This window comes from Lolium rigidum, chromosome 6 (genome assembly GCF_022539505.1).
Source record: "Lolium rigidum isolate FL_2022 chromosome 6, APGP_CSIRO_Lrig_0.1, whole genome shotgun sequence".
Lineage (NCBI taxonomy): Eukaryota > Viridiplantae > Streptophyta > Magnoliopsida > Poales > Poaceae > Lolium > Lolium rigidum.
In genome coordinates this window covers 358,270,174-358,285,742 of record NC_061513.1, presented here as the reverse complement: position 1 = coordinate 358,285,742, position 15,569 = coordinate 358,270,174, and the positions used below count along the sequence as shown (strand labels likewise).

General features: G+C 40.8%; 1 long non-coding RNA gene across 2 annotated transcripts; it reads right to left on the bottom strand.

Moving 5' to 3' along the window:
* Positions 1–8,082: 8,082 nt before the first annotated feature.
* Positions 8,083–15,338, bottom strand: LOC124667793. Of its 2 annotated transcripts, none has more exons than XR_006991410.1 (5): positions 15,160–15,338; positions 14,860–14,964; positions 14,571–14,682; positions 8,523–8,654; positions 8,083–8,405 (listed from the first exon to the last, which is right to left on the bottom strand). It is a non-coding gene; the product is annotated as an uncharacterized LOC124667793 (long non-coding RNA). The 2 variants fall into 2 exon arrangements; XR_006991411.1 differs by having other exon boundaries at positions 8,083–8,387.
* Positions 15,339–15,569: the final 231 nt, after the last annotated feature.

Below are 15,569 nucleotides of genomic sequence, written 5' to 3'. Positions count from 1 at the left end.
AACAGCGCCTACAGCAAAATAACTAGCATCACACATAATTTCAAAAGGTAAATTCCAATCAGGAGGTTCAACTACAGGAGAAGTTGTTAAGGATTTCTTTAGAGTTTCAAAAGCTTCCTTACAATCATCATCAAAAACAAAAGGTACATCTTTTTGAAGAAGATTAGTAAGAGGTTTTGAAATCTTGGAGAAATCTTTAATAAATCTCCTATAAAACCCAAGCATGACCAAGAACACTACGAATACCTTTAACATCCCTAGGATAGGGCATCTTCTCAATTGCTTCAACTTTAGCTCTATCAACTTCAATACCTCTCTCGGAAATTTTATGTCCCAATACAATTCCTTCATTAACCATAAAGTGGCATTTCTCCCAATTAAGAACAAGGTTAGTTTCTTCACATCTCTGCAATACTTTATCAAGGTTTCGCAAGCAATTATCAAAAGAATTCCCATAGATAGAAAAATCATCCATGAATACCTCTAAAATATTCTCACAAAAGCCATGAAAAATTGCAGACATGCATCTTTGAAAAGTAGCAGGAGCATTACATAAACCAAAAGGCATACGTCTATAAGCATAAGTTCCATAGGGACAAGTGAAAGTGGTTTTCTCTTGATCTTTAGTTTTAACAGCAATTTGTGAGAACCCAGAATAACCATCAAGGAAGCAAAAATGAGTATTTTTAGACAACCTTTCTAACATTTGATCAATAAAGGGTAAAGGGTAATGATCTTTCTTAGTAACTTTATTAACTTTTCGATAATCAATGCACATTCTATACCCTACAACTACTCTTTGAGGGATGAGCTCATCATTATCATTAGGCACAACAGTCATTCCTCCTTTCTTAGGAACACAATGCACAGGACTAACCCATCTACTATCAGCACTAGGATATATAATACCAGCTTCAAGAAGTTTTATTACCTCATTCCTTACCACATCCTTCATCTTAGGAATTAGACGGCGCTGATGTTCAACAACAGGCTTCACATCATCTTCCATGTTGATAGCATGTTGGCAAATAGAGGGAGAAATCCCCTTCAAGTCATCAAGAGTGTAGCAAATAGCTCCTCGGTGTTTCTTCAATATTTCCAATAACCTTTCTTCCTCAAAATCTGAAAGCTTAGAACTAATAATAACAGGATATATTTTCTTATCATCAATATGAGCATACTTAAGATTATCGAGCAACGGTTTTAAATCAAAAACAGGATCTTCCTTTGGTGGTGGTGTTGTACCTAAATCTTCAACCAAGCAAGTCATGTTTAAGAATAGGTTGACGAAGGAAAATTTCATCAAGCTCATTCCTTTCTTCCCTAAAGACTTCACTCTCACTATCCTCCAAATGTTGCTGCAAAGGATTATTAGGAGCAAGAGCAATAGACGCACATTGTTCAACTCTAAAATCATTATTAGGCAAATCAGCTTTATAAGGAGTTTTGGCAAATTTAGAGAAATTAAACTCATAAGATTCACCAGCAAATTTAGTCACAATTTTTTCCTTCTTGCAATCTATAACAGCTCCACAAGTATTTAGGAAAGGTCTTCCAAAAATAATAGGACAAGACTTACTAGCAGCAGAACCAAGTACCAAAATGTCAGCAGGATATTTAATCTTACCACATAGAACTTCCACATCTCGAACAATACCAATAGGAGAGATAGTTTCTCTATTAGCTAGCTGAATAACCACATCAATATCTTCAAGTTCACAAGAACCAATTTCATGCATGATCTCCGTATAAAGCTCATAAGGAATGGCACTAATACTTGCACCAATGTCGCATAAACCATAATAACAATGATCACCAATTCTAACAGAGAGAATAGGAACACTGGCTTTCCTAGACTTATTAGGATGCGAAACAATATTAGAAGCATCTTCACAGAAAATAATATGACCATCTTCTACATTTTCAGTCACAAGATCTTTAACTATTGCAATAGCAGGTTCAACCTTTATTTGTTCTTCAGGTTCTATAGGTTTCTTTACACTTTTATTAACCGCACTAGTTATAACAGAATACTCCTTCATTTTAGCAAGGAAAGGAGTTTTTTCAATACTAGATGACCTGTTGCGCTATCGCGCAAAAGGCAAAGTCAAGTCAGAATTTAAATTATACGTTTTAGCTTATTTTAATATTAAGAATTAGTCCAGAAATTAACTGTTTTAGTATCTCACATTCATAATTTTGTACGATTTCGTATTATTTTTTCAATGCTTTTGTATAAGCTCCTCACCAAATTATTGTTATTGTAGAAAAAGAGGTAGTACAATAAAAAAGGATAAAAGGACAATTACTAATTCCAGAAAAAATGTATCTACTTCAAGACAAAAGGTTTGGTTCAAGATTTTATATATACATTATCAAAATACATATATAGAAAGTTCAGTAAACAATATAAGTATAAGTATGTACAAATTCACTGGTAAATGCATAGGCTTTACTCTCACGACAACAAATGTCAAAGAGCTTGATTTTCCTTCCGAGTCAATTCATCCCAACAAAAAAAAATAACCAAACTTTTTCATCAATTGCCAAGATCTGCTCCTCACAACATAATCTACGATGAGAAAAAACAGTCAAATAAGTATTTAGTTTTAGCGCCTAACATTCCTCTCTATTGACTTCGTTCTAACACAAAAAATCTAAGGTTAATCACATGATTATTTATGCAATGTCACACTTAACTGATCAATAGATGTAGATATGATTTCTTATAGCGATCGATGCATGCCATATTATAACATATTTTGTTTCAATTGGAAAAGGAATAAGAGAAACAAAACAATTGCTAAACGTACTAAGTAGATGGTTTCATAATCATATGGAGCAGGTTCACTTCCACAAAATGACTAATTCGCGGAATATGAACGCAAATGGCATGTTTCAGCTTTAACCAACTGCCAGCCAATATTGAGTCGTTGTACTCTGGGACTGTGCAGTGGAACGAAGTCCATCTGGTCTGATGCACTCTAGGACTGAAGAAAGAATGTCTGCAGTGGAACACATGGGAGCTAATGATGAGTACAATGCCTTCCACATGAAATTAACTGCATCAAAAAGATTGAGAAGCATATCAGTAAAAAAGGAACAAATGAAATGGCATATAGATTCTCACTTGTTAAGGTTGCTGCATAACTGGTACTCCACCTAAGGCATTTGGATTGCATCAAAAAGAAACAAGAGGAGAAACATCACGTTTTCACACATTTTAAAGAAGAGGGGTATAATTTTTTTGTTCTATCTGATTACACTGATTCATAATTCATGTAATTTTGGCCGTAGATATCATCTTGAACTCCCGAAGTCAACACAGTGAGTTTTAGATACCAAATCGTGGTGCTTGAGTTTTAGATGCTTTTGAACAAACTCAGGAGCATGGAAACCTTTTGAACACCCAATGGCTCCACACCTTTGTACCCAAATGATCATGGTGATAGCCATATCCATGCCACACTCGGTCATAATTTGCCCAAATTGTGCATGGAGGTGTTTCCAATTTTTGTCACAAAAATTATTTTTCATTTTATTAGTTAAAAAAATGGGATTTTCTGTGAAGCGACAAAAAACTAATATGTGCTGAAAATTCCAGTTTTCCATCAAATTAGACCCTATGGGATTCTTCGCAGTGTTGGTGAAAATTCCAGAGTTCCTGCTGAAGCCATCGGTATCGGTTTTACACTTTCTATACCTGCTGGTACTACTACCTCTGGTCTGAATTAATTGAGCCACACTTTGCCTGAACGTTGTTTACTTCTGGCATGACCCCGCGTCGATTAATTGCGAGTGGAGGGAGTACATGGAAACAGATGCTGAAATGTCTTCACCTTTTATTAATATACAAGACAGCTGTAAATACTTCAATAGCAGGTTACATGTTTTAAAATAGTGCATGGGCTTATGTTGTGTCTCCAGCTGCTCAAAACTATGGCAATGGGTCCTCATGACTAATGTTACAGTGGACTACAAAGGCTCGACAGTATCCTAAGATTTACATAAAGACAAGATGTATCACTACATGTTCATGTGAGTTACAGGAGCTTCTACATCCAGCACAATTCAAACAGTCACATACTCTTCCATTTCATGTTAAAACCGAAACATTCAATCCAACACAGCAGCAAGATTGCCCACCAAGAGACACAGCTAGTGATGATGCCCATACGTACCTTGGTGTTCATGGCTCCAACCATGAGCCTCCATCTGCTCCACATCTTCCTTACATTCACAGCTTGAGACACGCATTCAAGCAGCTGAGCCAATTTGGCAAAGACTCCAAGGTTGGCGTGTCGGACATACTGGGTCCACAAGCCTTTGACGCAGGCGAAGCATTTCGGGAAGAACAGAATATCCTTAGGCAAATGAAGACTATGCTGAATGCTAGGTAGAGCTCCCTCTGCACAGATTCGTTGAATGAGCCATTCCAAATCTTCGCATATTGTGGGTCTTTTGCAGCCGTGTTCCACATACGTGGACCAAGATATGCAACTGGTTCTTGTTCTGATATAGTAAGTTATCATCAAACTGTGGCCAACTAATGACTACAATATCTGATCTAACAATCATACTATTTGGATTACAGAAAATGATGGTAACTGCATCTGTGGATATAACTTCCACAGAATCGTTATTGCCAAGTTTCCTCCATAGAATTATGGTTGCCATGTTTTATACATATAATTATTGCGCCCATCTTTATCTGAAGTTCTGAACTATTATTCTTGTCTTTCAAGTTGTGACATTGGAGCTCACAGGCTGCTTCTACATGCGGAGGGAGAGGTACCAGCTCGACCTGCACACAGGTTGGAAGCACATTCAGCAAAAGCACCATCATGGACAAAAGGGGATACCAATCTCAATCTCACCACAATCTTCTGCATAAAAATCATCCCAGATTCAACCCAAAGCACACCGAACATGCAAACCGTGGCATCGATACTTATATTATGTAGTTTCAGACTTTCTGTTTTACCCATCCACAAAAGCAATCTTTAGATTCAGTTGCAAGCTCAAATCTGAAAACACCACGTGAATAGATAAAATCCACACCTTTGTATTCATTTATTTCCTAGAACTAACAGATCAATAGGACCTCACAGCCAAAGATCTAGCACCAGAACAAGAATATATACAATGCAAGCAAGACATAAAACTGATGTATATGCCAAAGATCTAGCACCATAACAAGAATATATACGACGCTGAGCACAGACTTGTCAAAACCCCCACCACAACGACATCAAGAGAAGGCGCTCGCACGCCGTGTCGAAGGCCACACCCACTTTTTCAAAGTGTCTCATTCCATTATAAATTCACAGCTGAATTAACTTTGTAATATGATGGCCCAGAAATCAACATATACTAAACTGGCACTCTTTTGACAGTTCTATTGAATGCTCTACAGATTGCTAAAATAAATGAACGAGAGAACATACAGGTGGAGTGACACAGAATGCGCTCGCCCGCCGCATCAAAGGTGGCCTTCCACTAAATGGCAGTTTAGTTTTCGTTAATTTGTTTTAGGGATATCAAACATGTCCATTCATTGGTTAGATCAACAGAAAACTTGCGGCGATGTAATCAATCAACTAAGCAGTCTTTTTCGCTATGTAGCTTTGCATCAGCCAACTACAGTATTGTCTTAATATTTGGATACCTAAGCTATTCAGAAAAATTATTTCAATCATGCATTCAAGATTTGTAGGCATAGCTAAAAACCATTAGACCTATTCACCAATCGCGGATAAATTTCATCAAGCTCTTCATACCTTATTCTAGCTGAGCTCTAATATTTCTAAAATATGACCATGCTTTTTAAAGTCAGTAAGGGGTCCTAATATGTTCTACCCCACACTCTGGAGCCTAAGCAGGTGCCTAAGCGCCGAAAGCGGACAAATTTGGAAGGCGCTGTCAGGGGCGCCTCATCAGCTAAGTGTCGCAAAGCAGACGTCTTAAAAATCATGAAGATGACAAATAAAAAAATATGTCAAACAACATAAAAGCATAGAACAAAGTACTCTATTTCACAGGAACATCTTAAATGAACTCAGAAGGTATATTTTAGAGAAACACTCAAATACTCTATTTATTGCTCTCATGTGAGAACCAACTCCTATAAATCTGCTTTATTACCATATAGTAGAGACGCCACCGAGAGCACACCAAACAATATTGTAGCCTTGAACTTGGAAAAAGCTGGACCAGGTATCCTACTGGAGAACTGAATAGAAAACATAACAGAGAAGACAGTCAGGCACCTTGCACCACTGTCTCAAATTCCCCAGTCCGCGCGGCATTTGCTAGTCAATCTAGGTCAGAACTTATTAGCTCATAAAATAGGTGAGATTCATACGAAGCGGGATATCAAAATTTCATAACGGATGCATCTACTAAAATAAGCTAAAACACTTATGGTTTAAATTCTGGGTGCAAGTCGTCAAGTGTGAAGCGAGACATTGCAGTTAAGTACACCACAATATAAAGTATGTCTTTAAAAAATGACACAGCATGCAAATTTTTGAGCAAACAATTATCTGTTTAAAATATTGGTGATGCATTTTCATGTGAAACAACAAGAACCAAGGAGTGTCCGTAGGGTGAATTAACTACCTGGCATGTGTATCTTTAGACTGTTGCCACAGAACTCGGAGCCGTTAACGACAAGCACGACATCCATCACGAGCACATTGCACATCAGTTGGTCCACATCAGGGAAAACAGTGTAGATGACCAGAGCGCTAGGCGGAGCAGCCAGGGCACCGGCAAGCACAGTGCCTGGCAGGGCAGATGACCCGTTGCGCCACTCGCACAATGGCAGAATCAAGACAGGTCTTAAGCTGTAAATTTTACCTTTTCTTATTGAGATTCACTCGGGTGATTTTAAGTCACAAACATGCATAGTAAGAACATTGAGTACATAATAAGAACAAATGATGAGAGTATAAACTACCAAGTCTATCCACAACGTTGCTTTAACATTACTTACCAACTTAACTTACTATGTTGGCTGATGGGTAACAAAGAGAGTAATAAACTACTTGTGAGGCTAGGGGGAAATTCTCACACCACCGGAACATGTGCGCCACTTCATAGGCAATATGAGCGAGTAAGCTCGTTGTGATATCTGAACAATAGCTTGGATCTCTCGCCTAGAGTACTGAAATATGCTGCCCGGTAACTATAGGAGCAGCTCTCTGAAAATACCTAAAAATATCAATAATGGCACATGTCAGCTTGCCAGGTATTGTTTCAGGAGGAAAAGGCGTAAGCTAGAAATATATATACAAAAAAAGCTAAAAATCCCATTTATATACAAAAAGAAGTTAAAACTCCACAATATTGTATTAGTAATATTTCCAATATTTTTGCATCCTGTGGAGCATGACTGTACCACCCCTATAAAACACCCTATAAAATTTTGTACCAACATAAAGATAAATGTAGACAGGACAAAAAAAAAAGAAAAGTGGGGGAACTTACATGCACATTGGATAAATGAGATCACGTGAAGAGGCAGGCTAGCTTCAGGATAATACTCGTGGTAAAAATAAAAAGGCCAACATCAATTTTATTTTCAAGCACCAAACACTATTAGAACGACAGGCAGGGAATTAGTAAATTGTACGGAATTAGCAACATTGTTTACAAATCCGAACCAAATTTGAATAGAAGATATTAAAAAATAAGAGAACAGATTCACCAACACAAGATAGTTAAATTATTCTATTTATGAACATTGCGATTAGTAGAATACAATACAGAGAAATTCTAAGTGACTACCGAACCAAGACAATCTTTCCAACACTCACCGTGACAGAGAAACATTCAAATGACCTCTGAATAGTAACCATAGAATTTATACATGACATGGGAATAATATATCAGCTCAAATTCACAAAACTTCTCTCGTCGGTTCCCATTTATTTCTAATTGATGGTTAATAAATTCTATTTTGTAGCAAAGATTCCCGCCGCAATGCGCGGGGTATCATCTAGTTTAATAGACAGAAATAGCCAAACACAAAATGATGTTTGTTTAACTTGGTGAGCTCCTCACAAATTCATACAAAAATATAACTCCAACCAAAGTAAATGTGGTGATTATACCAATGGGCTGTCTTAAGTCTACAAACCATTATTTCACAAATGGAAAATAAACCAAGTCGTTATAAGGAGAGTTTAAAGGTACAAAACAAATACAGTAATTCGAGTAGATCAACAAAGGCAAATGCTGACTAAGTTCATTCTGTAATTACTCTGCAAGTAGCGTTACCCTCATTCAGTATTGGCCACCCCTTTTCATTTACCTGATATGCTTACCTGGTGTTCCAAATATACAGATTATATCAAAAGGAGTGTGACGCCTATAAATTATACCTGAAATTCAAAGTCATTCTGCTACTATATATGATGTAGCCCAAAGCATGCTCATTATATTATAAAACAAATAGAGCCTTATTTGGCTTGTTATCCCGGAACACACCAGAACGAACAGAACATGGTAATACTTACATGAGAAACATTTCTGGAAATACACATGTGACCGTCCCACCAATCAAATTTCCATCAACCCGTACTTCATAAATTGCAGCGATCATCTTCTCTGCATATTCTGGATTGGGGCATGAAAATGTTGCTTCCTATCTGAAGAATTTCAAAAGAAAGATAAAATCAAGCAAATACTGGCACAGGGCCAAAATCAGGCCTAAAATAATTTGAGCATGATGTTATCCATAGTTTATATCTACATCGGGCTTGTAATTGGATCCGTACAGAGCATACCTATGTGGGCAGCAGTAGATTTAAATCTTCCAAGTAAATAGATGTCTTGCAGACATCATGGGGATGATGGTTAATTGAATGGTGGGTAGTGTATGTTAGCTGCTAACAGTACATAATATATTTGATTAACCACCTATAGGAATACAGATCATGGTAGTTATAGTGAAAGATGAATAATCATATTTAAAAGAAACGTAGCTTACACAGAACATAGTGTGCATGCTAACTATTGTCATTAAGAGGGCATATAAGAACTATGTATGTGATGATAGGTCAGTTATAGAATTCAGCCAGCAATCTTTGCACTATGATATCAACTCTACACGTAAGAATATTAATTGTTGCACCAAAGGACATACTCCCAAAAGAAATTAAAGGAGCTAGTCTATTGTTAACTGAAAACTGAAGTACGGAACCGAAGAGCGCTGCAACTTTTCATTTAGGGATATTACTTAATACCTTAATCATCTGCACCCCGATCACCAAGAATTAAAATATTATAGGGATTTCTATTTTCATGCCCTCAGTTCCTTAGTTGTGCTCAGTTTTCCCCAGCTCCTTAGTTTTTTCTCAGTTTTCCCCAAGTGCTTGTTTGAAACCCGCAGAAGGCAGCTCAGACGGCAGGATTCCCGTTAAGTTGACCGCTCCGTGCTGACGTGTGGGGCCGCGTCGTGTGGGCCCGCGTCGCGTGGGGCTGGTAGAAAGGGACCGCGTGGGACGGGACGAGATAGCGTTTGGTTGCACGTGAGCGGGAGCTGGGTTTTGTCTCTCTCGGCCAATGGCATTTCCCTTTTGAGAGTACCTTTTCCGCCTCCTTCTCTCTCGCCTTTTTTCACCTAATTAGTATCAAATCTAGAGAAGCTTGCATTTCTGTCTTTCTTCAATTATTATTTGTGCCTTTTGGCCCTCGTTGTTTGCCCAATATGGCAGCAAATCTAGTAGGGAGCCCAATCTAGTACTCCATCTAGTCCATATGTATGTAGTTAAATCTAGAAGCAAATCTACGAGGGAATGTACGATAAATTCACAAGGTCATATAGTAGAATAGGGATAGATAATATAGATAATAAGTTGCATTCAGCAGCCAAACATAGTAGGGTTCGAGGTTCTTCACAGCGATGCAGTACCATCATACTAACAACATAACAACGAGGGATCCCTAGCTAACAACAAAGGGATCCCAACAACAAAATGGAGGAGGCAGCAGCAGCAGCACACGTCCAGGACTCCGCCTACCCCATCTGCCTCTGCCTCCACTTGTTGCTCCCCTTGGGAGCCTTGGGCTTGAGCGGAGGCATGCGCCCGCCGGAGATCTCCACCCGCTGGATGCTTCGGAGGTGCATGCCGAGCGCCAAGTGCTTGGCGCGGAAGGAGTTGGGGTTCACCGACGCGCCGACCTTGGGGTTGGTGTGGCCGATGTTCTCGGCATGCGTGAGGACGCGGTTGAAGTCGGTGCCGCCGAGCCTCCTAGTGCGGAAGGGGCACCTGTAGACACCCTTGGCGACGTCGAGGTAGGAGACGTACTGGCCGACCTGCAGCCTCCGCGAGCACTCGGCGAGTCTTGACGTCATGGTGCTCGTCGTCGGCTGCCGACGTCGCTGCCGGACAGCTGATCCATATCAAACGGGAATTTATTAGTGAATGAGTTGCAAACGTGCATGATAACAAAGTTAGGAAAAACGAGAGGCAGCCTCGGTTAGAGTGGACACGATTATATTTCTACGAGGGATGGTGTAAGCGAACCAAAGCTCATGCACAACAGATTTGTACACAGAAATGGTTCGCTGAACCCTCCCTGTAAAAATCTGTGCCCACCGATTCATCATAGGCAAAGAAATAGATTTCAGATCTGAACTTGAACACATTCCAGATTATTTGCAAATTAAACGGTTGATATCTTTTGATTCGTGCATAAAATAACTGATTGAGATCCTATGATTACTTGCATAAATTAACCGATTGAGATCCCATTATTACTTGCATAAATTAACCGAACGGCCGAACCCCAAATCTTAAACGAAATCAAGGAGAGATCAAAGCAAAATGGAATAAAATCGGCGCAAATATTAGCCCAATACTCATCCATCCACAGATCCATCTACACCAGCACAAATAGGGTTCAAAAGGAATGGGGAACAAAAAAAGGAAGCAAACCGTAGTTACCTCGTTCCATGGGTCCTCTATGGAGGTGTCGTAGCGGTTCGGGGGCGGGACGTACGGCACCGGCTCGTAGGGGTCCCATCCCGGCGGGATCTGGCCGCGACCGGCGGCAGCAGCCTCCGATGCACCGGCGGAGGCGGCGGCGACGTCCGTTGAGGGGACGGCGGCGACGTCCGTTGAGGGGACGGCGTCGAAGAGGGAAGCGTCGCGCTTGGAGCCGACGGCGCCGTGGACGATGGGATTGGCATTCTCCTTGTCCATCTCGCCGGCGAGAGGAGAGGGAGAGGGAGAGGGTTTTTTGCTTTGGAGAATATGATGGGACGTGAGAGAGGCGGCGTTGCGTAGGCGAGTGAGAGTGACGAGAGATAGTGGGAGGAGGCGTCTATAAAGGCAAGGGGTGGTTAATGCGACCCGCGTCCTACGCGTCCACCGCCGCACGTCCGCACGTCTTGGACTTACGCAATGCGCCACGCGTCCACGATTGCACGTCTTCGACTTCGCACCGCGACCGGTGTCTACGCATCAACAATTGCACGTCTTTCATTTACTGCACCGCAACACGCGTCCTCGAGTCTAACCCTGGAAATTTAGATATACTCAGGTATAACCTCGAGCATTATACTAGCATTTTTTGTGTGCTCAGTTTTCCCCTTGAGTGCTAATACTGGCTAGTGCAATATGCTCATGTTTACCCTCAAGTAGTTGGTCAACAGACAGTCAACAAATGGGATTAACTAGTTAAATGAGTCATTTAATGTGCAAAAATTCCGAAAAATAGTGGCACATACTCATGGAGTCTTTACCATAAATTGCCAGTTCTCAAAACATAGATAAGTCATAGATAAATCAAGTTTTACCACAAATTGCCACTTCTCAAAGGCCTTCTCAAATCACCTAGTAGCTATGAAGGTGCATGGTTTTCCACAATAAGCCCTTCCCAAAACAGCTTTCCCCAAAACATACTTTGTCTAAATGAGGCCACAATTCTCACACTCATGTATATTTGTATTGCAAATAGTTTGAGATAGGCCAAGATGGGTTTTATTGTACAAAACACGCATTTTCCATTTTTTAAATCTCATATTTGAGTCCCTTAGTCTGTTTTTTACATAGGTGCCCTTGGTTTCTTGATACTACTCAGTTTTGCCCTCTCCCTCCACAAATTCTCTCACACGTGCCCGCCGACCGTTGATCGTATGATCTAACGGGCAGGATAACCCCTCTCTCTCTGTCGGCGGTTACCTTCCACTCTCTAAGTATGCTAAAGGGCGGTTTTCTGTATTTATTTTCACGCGCTAAAAATTATAAACTCTTTTAGGCATTACTTTTCACGCAAAAAATGATAAACCATCACCGATTTGTTGTAGCCATAAATTTTCACGCAAAAAATGATAAACCGTCACCGATTTGTTGTAGCCATTAATTTTCACGAAAATCCCAAATGATAAATCATCACCGATTTGTTGTAGCCATTAATTTTCACGCAAAAAATGATAAACCATCACCGATTTGTTGTATCCATTACTTTTCACGCAAAAATTGATAGACCATTACCGATTTCTTGTAGCCATTACTATTCACGGTAAAAATGATAAACGAACCAATCTATCTATCTCTCGTATTTGAGGTTTTGACCTGAAAACAAATGGGTATTATAAAGGGAAATAAAAGTTCAAAAAAATGTAAAAACGAAACAATCTACCTATCTTTGTATAGAAGATCGTCTGTATGATTTTTGAGGTCATTTAGAGAAGGTAGAAAAAAATCCCTTTTGAGAAGGTCGGAAAAACCTAACTTGTTACAAAAGCTGGTTTCAGTGAGACCTAACCAAATTTGGCATACATTATGCCATATCTATAACAACAAGGAATATCTAAAAGGGAAAGTTTCACAAAATTTGAAATTTATGGCGAAAATGATGCCATACATGATGCTGTTTTTCGAGGTTTTGACCTGAAAATCAATTGGATATTATAAAGGGAAATAAAAAGTTCGAAAAATATAAAAACGAAACAATCTATCTATCTATGTATAGAAGATCAGCTGTATGAAATTTGAGGTCATTTAGAGGAGGTAGAATAAATCACCTTGTTAGAAAAGCTGGTTTCGAGTGAGACGGAACGGCATGCGTTTAAGCAAAGTGATTTTTTCGAACATCTCCAAATGATCCCAAATTTGCCATACATGATGCCATACGTGTAACAACAAGGAACCCTATCTAAAAAGTGTCAAAAAAGTTTGCCCAACCGTATAGCTCTATCAAAAAGAACCTCACCATGGCGCTAGTATAATTTTGGGCTTAGTTACAAACTTTCGTTACCTAACCTTCAACACGAAACTTGTTTCAAATCACTTTTGGCGTACAAGAAACAAATCCCTCTTTGATTCGAGCACCACAGCCTCCAAACTTTGCCGATGCCGATATCGGCATGGTCAGAACAGCTATGCTCGACGCGACTGCTAGGTCACCGTCGGGATGCACCCTCAATCCCGTCCCCTCATTCGATCACTGACACACCAGAGATACCGCCGAGGTCAATGCCGAACGTACATGCTGATGGCAATGCCGAACATGCATCCACGCCGACGTGGGCACGGCCACGCCGCCCCGCTATGCTGGACGCCACAGACCACCGCGAGGTCTTTCCCTTCGCCACCACACTCTTCTAGCACCCATCTATACACGCCGGAAAGGAGAGACACTAGTTTTATCTACATTGCTCGCGTTCGTGTCGGACACGGTCAGTCAAAGTTTTGAGGTAGTCGTCGATGTCGTCGACCACTTCTTCTCTTCTTTGCATGGTTAAACGCGTCTAGTTCATATCTATCTAATGCGTCTGGTCTCGCCTCATGCAGTTCTTTGTGGACGTCGATCTCATCTCGGCACCCCGCAGGCCACCTCCTCCGTGCCATCGCTGTAGAGCTCCGTTTAAAAATCTATTCCTACCCGTGTATTGCCCCTTGTATCAGCGCCATGGCCCACTTGTCATTCGATATACCGAAGCCCCACTCGTGCGTGTTTTGGTCGGGGATACAGCGATGCTTACGGTCAAACAAAGATGGATGGTCCGACGTGTCTTTGCGGGCTCTACGTGGCCCCACTAGTCAGAAGATAACGGTCAACCGTCGGGCAACCGGCCGTTATAGCATCTGTGATGGTTTCAGACAAGGTCTTGGGGAAAACTGAGGAAAAACTAAGGAGCTGGGGAAAACTGAGCACAACTAAGGAACCGAGGGCACGAAAATAGAAATCCCAATATTATATATACACTCAAAATTAATTGGTGATAGCATCATTGTGAGTTTCTAAGTTTCTCCTTCATACTGGTAAAGTAGAATTTTTCATCAGTTAAGTTATAGTGTTTAAAGAATCTAGCACCAAGAACCTGTTGGTAAGCTTATCATAGCAGTATATTGCTATGTAGTGGAAATGGGTAGGATTTAAAGTAATATATTTATGCTTGTTCCCAAAAATATTAGGTCGACCTGCAGCTATTTTTATCGGATGTCCCCGAAGGGACGACCTACAGCTATTAAGCACTCGCAAAAAGGGGTATTTTCTAGTCATAACACAATGTGGCTATGTAATGCAAATGGGTAGAATTCAAAGCAATATACCTTGCTCTGGTTCTGGGAGTGAGTAGACCTAGTACCATGTACTACACCATCTCCCAAACAACAGCCTCCGCTAATGACCGGAAGCAATAGGGATTGGCAACCTCATCATGATCTGAAGGAAACAGCAAGGAAACAAAGCAATGTTGTTTAGATGGATTAAAAAATACAATGGCTATATGTAAACAACAACAAACTCTTCCCACTTGATTAATAGAAGAGGCCATGAAACAAACTAAGGGATCAAAACAATGTGGTGCTTGATATCAAAAGGGAGAGGGACAAAAGGTACCTAAAATTCTAGACACACATGTGAATTAAGCCTGCGAGAGCAACAACCGCACCTAGGATTAGCCTCGCCATGAATCGGCATCCTGGAGACACATGTAAACCAGGCCTGCAAGAGCAGAACGGAACCTAGGATTAGCCTCGCGAGCAGATTGAATTGGCAAGATCACCATCGCTGCTTGAATGTGCCCGTGGGAATGACGGCGTCCACGCCAACAGACTGTTGACCCTAAAGAAAATGTACGAATCTCTCGCAGCGACAAACATCTCGGGCAGTGGAGAAGGAGATTCATGAGATTCTGACCTTGACATCGGCAACGAGTACCATGAGCACCTTCTCCCGTGTGTGCCTGTTTGTGTTCTACCTGCTCCACCAAGCACAGAAATCCAATCATATGAGAAAAAAACGATGATTAGGTCGATCTAAATTGGCAGCAAACGAACTAAAATACAAGAAGTAGGGAGAGAGAAAGGGGAGGCTGCAGCTCGTCCTCTTGGCCAGCAATGCTCCCAGCAACACCTTCACCCAGCGCCGCCACCAGAGCCGTCCCAGAGTTGCCTGCTCCTGCTCCTCAATGCCCAAGATCCGACCTAGGGCCACCTATTGTCTGCAGATACGGGAGAGAAACGAGAGTAAGAGCTGAGAGAAAGGAGAAGCGAACTTAGACGAACCTTAGCCCCATGCTGCTGCCTCACCTCGACCCCTCCTCAGCC